Genomic DNA, 12,082 nt, shown 5'->3' on the forward strand with positions numbered 1-12,082 from the left:
TGATGAGAGAACATTGTGCTTGGTATGTTTTTCGTCTTCAAGCCAAACTTGGATCTTTAGCCGACAAAGTTTAAATCCCGTCTGGCTCGTGCGCTTCCCATAATGTTTATACTTTAAGTAAGTAGGCGTTCTTTTGTGGCTGTTCGAACGCCTTCGATCACATGAGCATCTACACTACGAAAGCAATCCGGTCAAATGCGCTTTCGACAATATCTGTAAGTGGTCGAAAGTGGACAAGCTCAAAACGTTTTAGACCCCGTTTACACCTGTATTAAGCGTCGTCCACTTGTGATCCGAGCGACCAAAACACCAAGTAACTTTTCCTCTGCGGTCGCCCTACAGGTTGGAAGCGGAATTGTCCATTACTGCTGTCGTAAATAATTTAGCCTACCGTCGCACGCACGCTCGTTGTTTATCCAGCACCGGCTTTGGAATAAACGATGTCCACAGACAAGGTAGAGTATGTTGCATGATTTCATGAAAGTATGATGTATTGCGACATCAAAAACGAAGAAAAACAAAATAATGACTATTGTAACGCTTGACGTAAAGCAAGTCAAATTTTTAGTTTTCTTATGTCTCATTAGAACTACAGAAACGCGACCCGATCTGGCAATCTTACATAGCGTGGTTATAGCAGATATAGGACCGCAAAGCGAAGGCAGAAGTGCCTTTCACCCTGTTACGACTTAATGAACCACTGAAACGATTTTGGAAACATTATTTTAAGGTAAAAAATCGTACTAGTGTTGCTTTAATACCCGGTGTAAACAGGGCCTTAGACCAAGAATCAGACCAAGTCATGGAAACCAAGTCATTTGAATGCACATCTCTCATCATCTTTCCTTAGATAATGGTCTTGCTCATACTACATACTATACTTTATAATGACTGCGTATTTATTTTAACAGGTTCATTTTAGAATACACTCTCTGGCGTACTATTTACAACAAAACAAATTCTTTATTTATTTATTCTGCTAAGGTGCTCTGGATAGTTTAGTGTTGCTATGCTGTGGCTTCCTGGTGGTTGGTTTCTGGCCCAATTCTCTTTTTTCTCCCTATTTTTGGCTCGGGTCCTTCTTTCAATGTAAGTGTATGGGAAGTGGTCACATTGGTCCTTGCAGAGTAATGTTTTTCAAACTGAGAGGGGGAGTTTGGGAAAGGCCCTGCCACTTTTATTCCATTAGATGATGACAAAAGGGATTATGTGTTAAGAGGAGTGCCATTGGAAGGATATCAGCCATTAGACCCTTTTCACTTTTACTGACCACTTTGCTGATTCTATGAAATACTATTAGGGTCTTTGGTGGCAACACTCACCACATGGGGCTTCACTAAACTGTATGAGGGCAACCAGTGCTGTAATTATGGGTGTGAATAGGGAGATTATTCCACACCTGACCCTTTTATGAGATTGGGAAAATATATAGGAGCCTCTCTGAGGTCAGAGTTTATAGGTAAAGGATGAAGGAGATATCTGATTTCAGCATTATAGCATATTGTGATTTCATAATAAGAGATACCTGAAAGTCAATGGTTAAGTTACTCAAAATTGGTTCACAGGTCACCAGTTGGTGTGATTCAACTTTACTGTTTATATTAGCATATAATGATAAATGCTGCAAACAATTATTCCTCTGTTTCACAACTGCTTAATTTTGTTGTCATGTTGACTTTTACTAAGATTAGTAATATTCATCCTTATTTATCATCCAGATTCCCATGGCATTCACCAACATCACTGATCCATTCCGGACAACTGGAGGATGGCTGTGATGCTGCAGTCATAAGGATAAAGGTGATATTCTTCCATAGCCTTGTAATAGAATAACTCAATCCCTATAAAAGCAATTGTAAGGTTATTATCTTCTTAGGGTCCCATTTGTAGTGAGTAGCACTTAGGGAAGGAGAGCTCGAGACTAATCTCATAGTTGGGTTTCTTAGTCATCAGATTTACCTTCTGCCAGCCACAGTGAATGTCATTGGGCTTTTTATCCATTGCTAATTCCACTGAGTCTAGTGAAACACTTGTGAAAGTTGGAAAATGAATAGTAGTGGATGACCCTAGCAAGGTGTGAAGTTGGATGTAAGCTGTGCCAGTTTGCGTTTCAATCTTAGTGAATTCCATCTGTGCATACTTGCTATGACATAGCATCCAGACATCAGTTACGGTATTTTTAATAGCTATGTTTCCATCCACCTATTCTTATGTACATTTTGGGATGTGGTATAAAGAAACACTGGATGGAAACAGCGAAATGCACCTAAATAGAAAAAAATGCATTAAAAAAACCATATACGCTCAATAAAGGCAGATCATTTTTTAAAATTTGATAAGAAGAAATGCGCATAAACTATGATGGAAATACATTTACTGAATAAATTCCTGCGCAAAAATTAATCTCATGTGACTTCTCAACATATCAATCTCATTGCTCAGCATCTCAAATGTTGGTTTGGTCATTCTAAAATGCCGAAGTGAAAGTCTGTCATGATAATGGTTGGGCATAATTACCTCCCAGAAGCACCAATTTCCCAGGAAGTGATGATTTTGTTCTCTTGAACACATGTCATGGAAACGGTGCTTTGTTCGCAAATGTTTTATGCGATATTCCAATTTTGCACATAAGTTAAATTCTCAACCTGGGATGGAAATACAGCAACTGAGAGTTGGCGATTTCTTATAATGTGAGCAACTGTAGCAATTGGAAATGCTACAAAAGTTGTGCTTTGTTGAGTTTACATTTATGCAAATTAGCAGTGGCATAATGTGCAGACTACCAATACGTGTACAGACAGTGTTGGTTAATGTGGCCCACTTTAAAAAAAGTTATTAATATTTAATTATTTTTAAAATATTCATTCATTCATTACTCATTTAGCAATATTTTAGATGTTTCTTAATTTTTTTTTTCTTTAACTGGTTTTCTTTGGAAAAGTTTTTATTTTATTTTTTAAAACTGTGCTTTTTTAAATTTAACTGACTGATGGTATCCTGCAATCCTACATTTTCCTCTTAAGGGCAGGCCGTCACGGGGGCTTTTATAGACGATGGATGTCACAAGTGTCAGACTAAATAAACGGAGGGCAGCACTGCTTATTTGTATGGCGTTAACAGGCGCGCAAAACCCCAAAGAGCCACGAAAGAGCCGGGCCGCCACCCAACAAGCAGGTAAGCATGGGAGATGGCCAATTCCCACACACAGAAGAATTCGCTGGCAAAATATACACCGGACAAACGCTCACCCGCGCGTACACACGTTTTAGCAAATAAAAAAGGCCTATGAGCGGGCCAGCTCGTATTGATCTTCTAGGATTATACAGTCTGGCTCTACGGGCTTACCCGCTTTAATTCCCCCACAAAATAGATAGACTGACTTTGGCTCTATACATATCTGGATCAATGCAAATGTACTTATGCTCCCATGGTTCAATTTTAAACGAATTCCATTAGCCATAAGTAAAAGTTTTCTAGGGTAATGTGATTAGGGTCCCCCTCACCAACAGACTTTCTACTCTGCAAGCGGTGAAATGTTTCTCTTTTTTCCCCTTGCGCCAGGAGCAATATCCCTCCGACAGACGCTCCTGTGATTGCGGTAGTAGCGGCGTAAACGCCACCTGTCTCCTCTCCTCTCTGTTCCTCTTTTTGAAACACCAGTTTCACTCAGTCTCACAGGCTCTCTGGTGTCCTCTTCGGTTATTCCCGAATCAGACTCCTCCAATGGCATCATCTAATAAAAGCCACCGGCGTGCTATCTCTCCTTCTTAAAAACAAGACTTCATTATTAGATTTAATGCATGAGTTGGATGTCAGCTGGCATCTTTGCCTCCATCTTAAATGCTAAAACACTGAGCTGGTGTGATCAAGTGAGACACAGGGCAAAGCTCCATGTAACTATGGTCTATGGAAATGGTCTCTTTAGAGTGTATATATAATATTGTAGGGCTATATTTATTGGTGTTTTTAATTGATTAATTAAATATCGCCAACATAAAATATAACTTGGTCTAAGAAAATCTAAAATCTTATTTTATTAGGGTATTGCTGTTTCTGAATGATTTCAGCTGGAAATAATTCCAACATAGAAACTTCTCAAAAATATGTTTTTTATTTATTTGTTTGTTTTTCAAATTTAAGCATAAACATGAAACTCAGGTCATGAAAAAATATTTATTTATGAATTAATTTGTTTGTTTTTTCAAATTTAGGCATTTTGATTTTTTCTTGGGCTGTTTATTAGTGTTTTTGATTGATTTCAGCAGATAGAAAATTATGGGAACATAAAATCTAACATAGTTATAAAAACTTCTCAGAAATATGTATTTTTTTAGTTTGATTGTTTATTTACATTTATTTATTTAAATTAATTTCCTTTTTTTCCTTTTTTTTTCTTTAATTAGGCTATATTTATTAGTGTTTCCCGAATGATTTCCGAAAAATTATTGCCAAAAATAAATCTAACTTTCTTAAAATGTATTTGTTTGTTTGTTTAAACTTATTTGATTTATTTACTTTCTTTTATTACTCTTCTTGAATCATATATTATGAATTAATTGTCCATAATAGTGCATTAGCGCCCGTCCTCTTTTTCAGCGGCGTTGGTTCCAGAAGTATTTTTTTTCTTCATTTTTCCAAGGATTTCTTTTAAAGTATTTTTTTTAAAGATTGATCAACCATGAACCAAGCTATGAGGTGAATCACAACACTACAAACTTTGATAAAAGTTTTTAAAAATTGGACACAAAGGAACAAGACTGTGTACTACAACAATGAAGCATTGCTAACTTCATAATCGAATAAAAAACCATGGAGAAATATAAAACTACTTATTTACAAATGTTGATTATATGTATACAAACTATATATTTTAAGTTTATTGCAAAATATGCACATATATTCAAACGTTTCAGTATTTTGAGGGAGATCGACTCGATTTGCAGTGCTTCATGGGAGTGGGTGGAGCTAAAGAGCTATTTTCGACTCTCTGATTGGTGTAATTTTCTGTACACCACCATGGGTAATGTAGTTTTTCAACAGGAATCCCACTGTTAAACACGATTATTTAAAAAAAAAAGCTGAAGTAATGCGGGCTGACGGTTTCAGCAGAAGCAATTACACAGATTAACATCCTCGTAGCTCACAATAGGTCTATCTTTAAAGGTTTATAAGTTATTGTTCAAAATCAATTTCCTTATGGAGAAATTGAAGGCAGTTTGTACTTCCTGAACCCGACTGTTGACCTCTATTACAAACATTTTAGTTACTTTTCTCTTGCTTTGAACTTTTCCCTTTGCATTACTTTTTTTGCATACTTCATCTCATCTTGATAAATTCTCTAAATTAATTACATCTGACAGACTTATCTATTGCTGATTAGGTCACACCATGTCTTTTCCCATTTGAAGGTGTTGATCAATATGGACCCGATTATGATCTGTTCAATTACGAATGCGTCCTCAATGCGTTACTCGCACGCTTACCCCTAATCCTGTCATGACATCAGACAAGTAGGCTGTTTAAAAAGAGCTGCCAAGGCATACAACTAACCACTGTTCGTTGTCCCCGGCAACTCCGCAAATTAAAATAAACAGTCCTGAGGGAAAGCTCTCCCACCCTCCCAGGCCCTCGGCCTGACCCTGAGCGAGAGAGAGAGAGAGAGAGAGAGAGAGAGGCTGACCATGAGATGGAGAGAGAGAGAGAGAGAGTGGTGCTACAGATGATGATGGCTGAGGTTGCTACTGTTCGCTGCAACATACAGGCCTGCAAAAAACCTCATTGTCATCGCCAGAAAAACAGGAGACAGCCATTCAGTTGTAAAAATTTGCTGACAAGGAACATTGTCTCCATTTAAGTAGAGAGGATAAATGTGAAGATGGATTCAAGTCATTAGGCTCCACCTAATCAAATCACTTTTGGCCATTCATAGCTCCTCGGGCTTCTTGAGTGATGCAGACAATTGAAAATAATTTTCTCCCTGCATCAAGTGCATGCCAGATTGTTAAAAGGAATGAAGAATAATTTTCTCCTTTTTACTAAATGAATCCACACCACAACATTTTCTCCCTCTTTTGACTGACAATCAAGTCTATTAGACTTGAATATTCGAGTGAGAAACATGCCCATTTTTTCTCTGAAACACCGTACAGTCACTCAAACGTGAGACATTTGTCTTCCTTTATTATGGCGTTATGGTCATTATTTTTCTTAAAACATGTATTAAAGTAAAAGGAATGGGAATGGCTCATTCCTGCAGCGATTAAGAACATGTATCTTAATATATTGGATGAAATATTAAACTCAGTTCATATTAGTTCCAGTAATTAAATGGTTCAGTTTTAAATAATTTCGCTACTTTGGTTTGAGGATCTTGCGATGTTCCCGGTTGCTACACTAATATCTAGAATGGAAAATTGTAATTTTATGAAGAAATATTCCAGGTTTTTCTTTAGGTTTTCCTTTATCTGATTCCAAAAAAAGAGAGAAAGTGATATACTTAGAATATTGTTTTAATTTGTACTGAATCTATATATTTTTAATGTTTTTAATGTCGTTTTCAATTCTGTTAGTCATGTTTGTCAAATACTACTAACAAAAGCCAGTTCCAAACTGATTTTATTCTCCAGGAAGTGATATTTTTTGTGGGAAGCAACAGTATAAATAACAGTGAAAACTATAAAGTTTTTGTGTAGCTGTGTTTGTTTCAGTTTGGCTTGTCTTACTTTAAAACAATTCCCTTATGTTTGAAAGAATACAGAAATCATTAATAATTTGGCATTTAAAAACATGAAAGCACTTTATTTCCTGAAATCCTGTTCAGTTTTTTTAATACATTTTCATTTTGTTGCCATCTTTTTAATTTCCTTATCAATTAATTTATAGTGTCTGATTTTGACCAGAGCATATTTCTGAAAGTCTTTTTCTAGTAAGACAACCTTAACTTAAAGTACAAATCTATACATATTCATTCAAAGATAGCTATAAAAGATGCTGAAGAAGATACTGAAGAACAGCAAATATGACCCTCTATAACATCCATCGATATAAAATGTCTTCTTAAGGGATATATAACAGAGATAGGAACCACAGTCAGCAATTGCCAACTTGATTTCGCGCTCAACCTCTCTTTCCGTTTTCTTTTCCCTTGTCCATGAGAACAGTCTCCACCCAGAGTTACTGGCATTTCACTGCAATATAAACACCACAGAAACCCAAACGGTGCATTTGCTTGGGATTCTGCTCACTAATGTTCATGACTATTTATATTAGCCATTTATCTCGTAACATATACTTTTGTCCCGCATCCCTGCAGCTTTTGGCTGCATACCATTTTTCCTTTTTCACCGAACATGTATGTGTCTCTGCAAGATTTAGAATCAGCAGTTGTGCAAAAACACACACACACACACACAATGGCCCACAAAACACCATGTCCAAATGTGTCTAGAGGTTTATGTGGGTGAAGATGTATACCGTAATTGTGATTTTGTGTGTGTGTGTTTCTGAGAAAGGTGCAGGTCCAGCTGCGTGTGTTTGTTTGTCTTTGGTCTGTGTGACCCAGGACACTGACAGACGGCTGAGGCTGGTGGACGCCCGTGTGCCACAGTCATGAGAGATATATGGTTCTGTGAACTGGGTTCACACCGTGGCCCTCTCTGGCATCTGGGTTCGGACCAGCGCATGTGTTCGTCAACGCGGTGCCCCTCCATTACCTAACGTGTCGGGGTTTCCGCCTAATATAGCCAAGGTGTGTGTGTGTATTATTTTTTCCTTATTGCTCATGACATTTACAGTCTCTGTGAATTGCTGCCGTTTTATGATGCCATTGTTCAGGTTTCTGTGAACCTGGAAGTGGGAAGTGACTGTTGTTGACTGTTGCATATTGACAATCAAACACACAGAATAGTGTACAGTATATCGAACCGCAGCAGTTTTAGCCTCGTATGTCAAAATGTCAGAAATACACAATAGATCCTATTCTGTCACCAACAACCAGTTAGGCATGCTGTTTTGAAAACGTACCTTCTTAACAATATATATATATATATAATATGAAAGATTTTATTTGATCACATAAAAATAATTGGCTATATTAAGTTTATGGAAAAGTATTACTCTGCCAAAATATATGTGCCAAATATATATCTGTATTTATGCATATAGCGGAAGAGATTAAAATGTAAGATGTTCATATTTACCTATTTACACACACACATATATATATACACACATGATAATATGATATAAAAATAACTACATTTAAGATAAATAAATACAAAGCGCAGTTTAACTTGCATGAAGCCTTACATTTCCAAATTAACATTTGCGAATAGTGGAGACGATAAAAAATTACCTTATTGATTTTATTCGTAATAAATGGCTTAAAGGGAGATATAATTTGCTCTTAAACGCTCATATGGTTGCCTTCTATCCTCTTTGTGGGCAAGATAATTAATACTAATGACCTCAGTTGTCAGTGCCAGTAATTTCATATAGGGGACTTGCTCATTTATTTTGGAGAATTAATTAACGTCTGATAATTATCAATTCTATTAATTACACATGTCAATATTTGGAGGGAAATGAGCCTCGCTTTTTTTTTTTCTCAGACTGTTTCTTGTATGTTAGTGTGGGTAAACAGAAGAAGAAGAAGAACGAGACGGGCTGTTTTTCACCCTCCCGTATAAACAGGACGGCCAGATAAATGAGTGCGGTGAATTCATACACAGGGAAATAGCCAGTGTTCCGGGAACAGCTATAATCTGTTTCTCTTTATCATTCGTCCGGAATGACACCGTTTAGCATCGCTCCCCGTTCTTCGGGACTCCTCTGCTCAGAATTCCAGGGCCGGCGATCTGCCTCGGACGGCAAAACTAAATAAAGATGTTTAGTGACAGGCTAATGAACAAATGGGCCCTCTTGATTTAACCTTGATGAATGGTCCGGCCAGGTGTTTTCAATAACGACAATAAGCACTGCAAGCCACAGGCCCACTGATACTGGTATAATGCATTATTAGACCATTAGAGGCTGGGGATGGGAGACCACTTACGCACTGGCCTATCAATAATGCTGTGTCCCAGTCTGCATTTAGGCTCGGGGAATTAGTCATACTGATATTCTATTTAATAAAAAATCACGAGAAGACGCATAAAGAATCTCATTACATTTTAACAGGGTTACAGTAACCCGGGAGGACCGCAAGTTTAATTTTCATAAGAGCATCCATTCTTCAATTATGTCAAGCAGAGAAAATGTAAATGGCAAATGGAATGCTAACAATATCTCTACAAGCGCATTGGCAGATAGAAGCCCAGGGTTCGGATGGAGAGGGACAGTGCCGCTCACGTGTTTGTGTCTGCACGCGTGTTTATGTGAAAGCGTTTCAGAGAGAGGACAGGGAAGTGCAGTGTTTTGTCGGATGCGATGTTGAGCCATTTAAATGCAATCAAAAGACATGCAAGTTAGAGACCGAGAATGAAAAGACGAAGGTGTGACTTTGGTAGCGCTGTAGTTGTTTCAGATGCCAGTGACGGTGTAAGTGAGAGGTGTCAGTCCGCCCTCTCCCCACCCCCACGGTGAAAGCGCTTACCCCTGAAGTGTCAGTAGCAGTATTGGCATGTGGCTATCAGCGCCCGGTGCTGTGGGGCCTCTGCAATAATAAACTGCTAATTGAAAGGCGCTCTCAGAGAAGGCCTGTTAGCGGGGAGCCAAGTTGCTGAAAGATTACTGCAGCACGCCGGCTCGCTTAGGTGCTGAAAGAGCCTATTACGCCTCTGCTCTCTACCTGTAAGGGGTGTTAATACAAACCTGTGCTCTCACTCTCTCACTTTTCTTTTTTCAATGGGCACCAACAAGCGAGGCTAGTGTCAGGATGGAATCTGGGAGTAATGCGGCAAAGTTTTCATAGACAAATTTATCCTGAGACTCACAAACACATGCTAACACTAATATTTTTTAAAGCACAAGGTTTCATTGGTTAACTACTTTAGTTAACATGAACTAAGAATGAACAATACTTCTACAGCATTTATTAATTATGTTCATTTCAACATGTACTATGGAAATCAAATGTTGTATTTGTTAACATGAGTAAATGCACTGTGAGCTAACATGAACAAACATGAACAGCTGTATTTTTATTAACAAAGATTAATAAAAACTGTGGCAAATGTATTGCTCATTGTTAGTTCATGTTAGTTAATAAACTAAAGTTAACGAATGAAACCTTATTGTAAAGTGTTACCAACATAACTTGATTTTTCTTGCTTTTATGACTTGGATTCTCAATTTATTTAAGATTTAAAAGATTACAACAATCAAAATAATATCACTTTTTTAGCCTTGTGACATTATTTTCATGACAACTATGTGCTTTTTTCCCCCTAAAAAAATGTTATTGAGAAATTAAAAATATTGTAATTTGATAGGCTATAGTGTTTATATGTTATTACATATGTGGATATATGTTACACATTGTTTTAGTGTTTGATATATTGCCTTTATGCTGATTTGTTTAAAACAATAATTTAATAGTTCAATAACCCCTCAAATACATTACTATATTACAGTAATGAGAATCATTATTAAAAATAATAGGACTAACAAAAAATTGGGGGTGAAATTGGTTTATTTGCTATATATAATAACGGTACAATACAAATTATCAGCCTTTATACAGCCTTCAAAATATCATTTAGATTTTTTGTGAGTAGAACATATTTCTGTGTGATTCTCTCCTCATCTGGCCATCTGAAGTCGAACTGAAAACCCTTGCCCCCCGCCCCGCCTGGGCCTCCACATGTGCCGGGACCTTTAGAAAGCTGCAAAACAGGGGACTGTGTGCCGCCCGGCCATGCAGAAAGCTCATAATCTTTTAATACGCGCTGAGGAAGGAAAGATTAAAACATTTGGGTGTTGACAAGTGACAGGGAGTCTCTTCTAGTGTGTAAAGCATTCTGAAGCCGTCACACACCAAGGGGTTCTAGATCATCCCAGGCCCTCCACTTTAATTAAAGTAATTGGCTTTCCACATTTCTATCTATAGACGATCAGGTATATCTTTGAGTAAGAGGCTTAGTGGAAAAATATTGTGCATAATTAGCTGCCATGCTAAGCAGCAGGCAAAAAATGCACTGGCTATGTCAGACCAATGATTGATTTCAATCTGAAATCCTCTCTCAACCCGTTCGCTCTCTTGTGTCCGCACCACCCAACTACTTAACAGTTTGTTCTCTGCGCTTGTATTACTTTAAGAGGAGCAGCTGCAACTTCGTAGCAAAGCTTCTGTGTATTGTGTTGTGTTTGAATGAAAAGACATCTTGTCGGAGTAATTGCATTACAGAACCAGTGTGTCTCAGCTGTGGTGCCATATGTGTTTCTGTGCGTGTAGGGGAGGAGGTTCTGTGCTATTTCAACAAATAATATTGTCGTAGGCTGCTGACAGAAATATCTTTGCTTTTGCGGCATCAGGCCCAATGTTAATATCTTCTGGTAAATTATGTTGGATTTTTACTGCTCTTTCCCAGTAATTACCCTGTCTCTTTGCAAATCCTGTTGCAGTTCATTTCTCTTTATGCTCACACCCACTGACGGCCTGTGGCATAAGTCCATCACATGACGGCATGTTCTGCACATCGGTCTAATCATATGGAAGAGATGATCACAGGGCAGGAAATCACTGAACGGAGCCAAAGGAAACAATCTTTCTGCACTGGACTAAGCCAATCATGTCCTCTCGCAAACCTCCAACCACATCTTACCCGCAAAGTGCTTTTGATACAACTCTGATTAAATGCTCGACTGAAAGGGGCCTGTTTTTATCGCCACAATACATTAACTTAGCAGAAGTTTTGATGCATGTATGTGCCACAGATTGTAGCCATTTGGGTAAAGATTAGTTAATGTAAGTTAATGGGATATTCACCCCAAAAAAAATTAAATTCGGACAGCATGTATTCCCCATTATGTCATTGCAAACCTGAAGTATGTTCTTCTGTGAAACACAAAAGAAAACATTTCGAATGTTTCAACTGTTTTTATTCATAAGACGGAATTCAAACAACACTGGACCCTACATATT

At 37.8% G+C, this 12,082-nt stretch overlaps 1 long non-coding RNA gene across 1 annotated transcript; it reads left to right on the forward strand.

Moving 5' to 3' along the window:
• Window positions 1-1,702: 1,702 nt before the first annotated feature.
• LOC130100692 (uncharacterized) lies at window positions 1,703-7,799 on the forward strand. The gene is made up of 3 exons (XR_008808915.1): window positions 1,703-1,800; window positions 3,024-3,174; window positions 7,512-7,799. It is a non-coding gene; the product is annotated as an uncharacterized LOC130100692 (long non-coding RNA).
• The last annotated feature ends 4,283 nt before the right edge of the window (window positions 7,800-12,082 follow it).

This window comes from Rhinichthys klamathensis, unplaced genomic scaffold, assembly GCF_029890125.1.
Source record: "Rhinichthys klamathensis goyatoka isolate OS25496 unplaced genomic scaffold, OSU_Roscu_1.1 h1tg000246l_1, whole genome shotgun sequence".
NCBI lineage: Eukaryota > Metazoa > Chordata > Actinopteri > Cypriniformes > Leuciscidae > Rhinichthys > Rhinichthys klamathensis.